At 52.0% G+C, this 5,143-nt stretch overlaps 1 non-coding gene across 1 annotated transcript; it reads left to right on the forward strand.

Moving 5' to 3' along the window:
* The first annotated feature begins 746 nt into the window (after positions 1-746).
* On the forward strand, positions 747-818 carry TRNAV-AAC (transfer RNA valine (anticodon AAC)). Its single transcript has one exon. It is a non-coding gene; the product is annotated as a tRNA-Val (tRNA).
* The last annotated feature ends 4,325 nt before the right edge of the window (positions 819-5,143 follow it).

The raw sequence follows: 5,143 nt of genomic DNA on the forward strand, positions 1-5,143 counted from the left end.
GTTTTCTTTTTACAAAAAGTGACTGAGCGCTGCAAAAAAAAATTCAAATAATCTAGAAATGCACATTTCAGAAAGTGAAAAAGCAAACTCTGATCAATTCTTCGTCTTTGGATGAGCCACTACTGTTAATCTGTGTACACCCTGGACTGTTCTGTGCATGCATCCATCTATATGTATCCATCTATATGTTTTTGCAAAAATGAGATCATAGAATGCATGGCTTTGTCATTTTTTTCCACTGACAAGTGTAGCTTGGGCATCTTCACTCGGTGGTACGTGTAGGGTTACTCACCTGTCCTGCCAACCACATCCTTTCCTTCTTTAAACGATGCCCTGTTGCTGAACTTATTTGTGTATTTATTCCTGTGCGCTCTTCTGAGTTTTTCTGAAGGGCAAGTTGAGGAGCAGAGGGTACACACATTACGTATTGTAATAAATATTGTCAAGTATCTCTCAATTTATTATCAGATTAGAACTTCTCAACATCATATGAGAGGGCCAGTTTCCCTAAACCCTAATCAACCATCAGTACTCTTTCTTTTTTTAACTTTACAGATCTCCGCGAAAATGGTTCGTTTTTTAATTTTCGTGCCTTAAGTGTTAGCAAGTTTAAAAATTCTAGTAATTGTTAAGTGGCCACTTGTGTTTATTCTTCTGACTCTCCATTGCCTCTCCACACTTTTCTATTGGATTTTTAGTCTATTTCGTATTTATTTGTAAGAGTTCGTGGTATTCCGGCGGGGGAGGGGAGTATAGCTCAGTGGTAGAGCGAGTGCTTAACGTGCACAAGGTCCTGGGTTCAATCCCCAGTGCCTCCATTTAAAAATACATACATACATACATACATACATACATACATACATACATACATACATCTAATTACCTCTTCCCACAAAAAAAGAGTTCTTGGTATCCTGTGAAAATTAGCTGTCTACTCCATGCGTAGGGTAAACATTTCTCTAGTGTGTCCTTTTTCTTTGTTTGTTCCTCTCTCATCTCTCCATCACAGACTTTGGGTTTGTTGGGGGTTTTTTTAATGGAGGTACTGGGGATCGAACCCAAGACCTCGTGCATACTAAGCGCGCGCTCCATCTCTTAGCTCTGCCCTACCCCCCTCCCATCAGGGACTCTGAATGGCTTTGCTTCGGGGCAAGGATGAGGTTTTGTGGGAAGCACGCCCATCAGGTAGGCGAATGTCTCCGTCTGAAGCATCCGCAGCCCCTCAGCTCATTGCTGGTCCCCATAACTTATGCGGCGCCCGGTTGTGTGGGGAAAGCACTGGCAGGGAAACCGTGATCGTGGTGAAATGCAATGTTGTGCGGCGAGCGGCGGTGAGGGAGCCTGTGGAGGCGAGGCAGTGGGTCTGTCAGCCCATAGGGAGAGAGGCGCGCCACAGCTTCAGGAAGAAGAGTCCCCACCGCGGTGGCCCGGCCTGGAATGCGCAGCTGCTGGGAGCCCCCCCACTTACTGTGCTGCTCGGCCAGCGTCAGCCCTTCCCCAGACACAGGTCCCCCTGACGCAGACCGCCCATCCGGGGCAGCCCCAGACCTACCGGCCTGCAGCCCACAGGGCTGGGAACAGCCCGTCCAGGAGGAAGCTCTACAGGAAATGAGCCAGGTCTTTATAAAAACCCGAAGACTGGAGCAGGTTCTCTGACAGGCCGATGGGCATGGAGGAGGCCGTGGTCCCAAATGACCCCAGAATCAAAAGAAACTGTGGCAAACCCTTCTGGGGCCCCAAGGTCATCGAGGAGGAGGCGGACAGGTTCCACATCATGGCAAAGAGATGGCAAGAGTCCTGTTTGGCATGTTCTACCTGGAAAAAAGAAGAAAAACTAGGCCTGTTAAATCTGTTCTCCAAGGAACACCCCACCTGGAGTTCAGCTCTTGTAATGACAGACCCACCTTTACATTCTGGGCATCCCCCGGGGAGTCCAGCTCCGACAGTGGCTCTGGCCTTTTTCATGTCTGGAAGGCATTTCTTCCAGGTGGTCTTCAGGGGATTTGAAAAGTTGTTGCCGAGAGAGTTTCAGTGACGCGAATCAGTTTTCTGGCTGTCTCCCCCAGGCCCTGTCTGGTGGCACCCAACCTAAGGAAGGGGGCCCATCTCTAACACCTTGGAAGAGATCCTCAGCCCGGGAGCACTGGGGTTAAAGTGAAATCTGTGAAATCTAGCAGGCCCGGAGTCCCTTCATTCTAAATCCAGACCCGATGTCTGGGGGTGTCCCAGGTTAGAGGTGTCCCACTGCCATGTGTGGGGTGTATAGTTATGTCTTCCAGGGGGTTTGTTTCAAATGTAACTTCCCAAAGACACAGCGATGATGATGTTGATCGGTACCTACTCCTATGCACACTTCAATATTTCAGCATTCCAGAAGAACAAGATCAAGACACTTTAAATGAAAACAGCCTATGAAGGCCATTTTCAGGAGCCACTTTAAAGCTCCTTGCAACAGTTTAATGAGGTCTGACCTGTTAACATCCTCACTGGGTTCATGAGAAATCGAGGTGCAGAGAGGCTGTGTGACTTGCCCAGGGTCACCCAACCAGGGAGGGGAAAGCCAGGCTTCCAGCCCCAGCAGGCAGGCGCCCAGTTGTGCGTGCTCAACATGAGAACCAGGTGAGACATGCCCAGCAGGTCCCCAGGCACTGCCCAGCGTTCATCTCAGGCTGTCTCCAAAGTGACCTGAGGGGCAGGGTTGACTATCCCCACTCTGCAGAGAAGAAAACCAGCTCAGAGAGGTAGAGAAGTGACGATGGAAAGGATGTCTGATACATAATTGTGGGAGCCGGATTTACTGTTGACGTGTGATCTTCTCTCAGTCCTTCAAAGCAGTCTTACTTCCAGGGATCAAAATATTCTCCCCAGTCAGGGCATTTCCAAATGAGCAAACCCCAGCGCCAAGAAAGCCCGTGTGTCCCATCTCCCCTCCCCCAGGCAATCTGTCTTCTCTTTTCAGACTGTCTCAGGCGTGGGGCAGAAGCACCGCCACCCTAAGGCTGTTTCACCTTAGAAGTCTTTTGTCTGGATCAAGAGCTCAGATTTGAAACATGGGCTCCTCAGGACCCCCCATTCCCAATGGCACCTACCCAACTCCTAACCCAAAGTAATTCTCACCCAACCCAATCTGAGACGTGGCCCTTCGGGTCCCCCGCCCTGATTCCGAGCCTAGACCTCTCCCACGTCAGCACCTCGCCCCTGGCTCCTCACCCAGATCACGGATCTCTTATCCAAAATGAGTTCATTTTGCCCGGGACTTAGCTCCTAATCACCGAATCCTGGTTTGCATTTGTGCTGCTGTGCCAGCTATCAACCTACCAGCCCCTCCCTTTTGCTCAGGCTCTAGCCCCTCCTATCTGTTCCTGCGTTCAGCCTGAGAGCGAAAGGGAAAACCTCAGGCAGCCCCCAGCAGCACCGGCAACCAGCACCAGGGCCACCCTCACAGCTTCCTGCCGCCCTCCTGACTAGTAGCACCTGGGCACTAGTGCCACCTGGTGGCTGAAGACCAAACTGCCATTAGTGATTTCCTCCAACATCATGTCAGCATTCAAGAAAGACACGAAGAGAGTCTCTTGTGTGCAGCACCCTGACTACAAAGACAGGGAGCAAAGTCATTGTCCTAGAAGAGCCCAGAGTCTGGCAGAGAGGTAGAAGTAGAAATCACTTCAGTGCACATGGTGTGTGCAACAGTACTGAGGCTCTTATGAGGCATTATCTTTCATCAAGGAGAACAGAACAGAACTTGTGAAAACTGAAATAAAGCAGGAAGGCTTCTTGGAGGAGGAGCGCAGGATGACCTGCAGGGGGCAGGTGGAGCACGTGTCTCCAGGGTTCCTGTAAGGTTGGGGATCTCAGCAGAGGGGATGGAAGCAAAGAGAACCGAGGAGGGGAGAACTGACTCCCTCTATGACCCCTTCCAGTCATACAGCTCAGTGTCCAGAGGGTGGATGTGCTTTGGAGGCGGTGCTGGGTCACACAGCCAGGCCCTGAGAGGATGGACTTTGACAACAGGGGCCTGAGGGCAGAATCAGCAGCAGCAAGCTCCTGGTAATCCATCCACTCAGATCAAGACTCCGCCAGCCAGGAGGAGGGGTGTGGGGAAGCCAGGACGTGGACGTGGACATGCAGGGAGCAGAGCCAGCCAGGCAGCCTGGGAGGAGGGCCAGGAGAGTGGGGCCAGTGAGATCCAGGGACTGTGGACAGAGCCCAGGGCCACAGCCACGTCCACGTGATGAAATACACAGAGCAGCAAGACTAATGCCTCCCCCATCAAGACTTCGGGTCCTGGTCTCGCTGCAGGTGGGGTGTGTGGTCTCCAAAGGAAATGGGGACCCCTGAGAACGAGACAGTCTTTTCCACTTGTGTCATCAAGCTTCCCACAGGCCCTTCAGATCGTGAGTGCCAAAGAAACGTTTGCTGGATGTGAGGCCAATTTAGCTTCCATCTGAAACAACCAGAGAATTCCTCAGACAGGTATCCCTGAAGATAAAGGGCCCTGAGCTCTGAGCTAACCTTCCCCCAGAAGGAATTCCATACCCCAGTCAGTGCTCAGAGACACCTGCCTGCTTTGAACTCTGCTCCTCGGTCTGCCAACCACCCAGTTCCCAGAGGTCCTTACAGCTGAAGCTGCCCCCTCCTTCCACCCCTGACCTGCTTCTCCCCTGTCCAAGCACGGCTGAGACCCAGGGCCGGTTTAGGTTCAGAACTGGGGACAGTGACTGCAGGCTACATGCCAGGTGCACCTCTCAAACCTGAGCACAGGATTTCGTCTATGGACTCAATGAACATGATTGACTGTCACCCAGGACTCCCGACAGCCAGGGGTGGAACTGAACATTCTGGAGGTCATTCTGGTCTTCCTGGTCACCACCCCACCTGGTATTTGGGGTTCCTCCTCCCCCGGGAGAGTCCACACCCACACTGCAGGTCCCATTAGGTCATTGCTCTCTCCTGAGGCAGAGGGCTTACCGGTGTCCCACGTGCCCCAAGTCCCTGGTGCTGGGCTGCCTGCACTCCTAGAGAGCTCTTACAAGTTGCTGACACCTAAACCAGACTCTTGGGGTTGGTGACCACCTGTCCCCTCGTAGTCAAGGCTGCTCTCACCCTTTGCTCTATAAGAAGGGAGAACGACCTGGGAGCAAGG

This window comes from Vicugna pacos, chromosome 21 (genome assembly GCF_048564905.1).
Source record: "Vicugna pacos chromosome 21, VicPac4, whole genome shotgun sequence".
NCBI lineage: Eukaryota > Metazoa > Chordata > Mammalia > Artiodactyla > Camelidae > Vicugna > Vicugna pacos.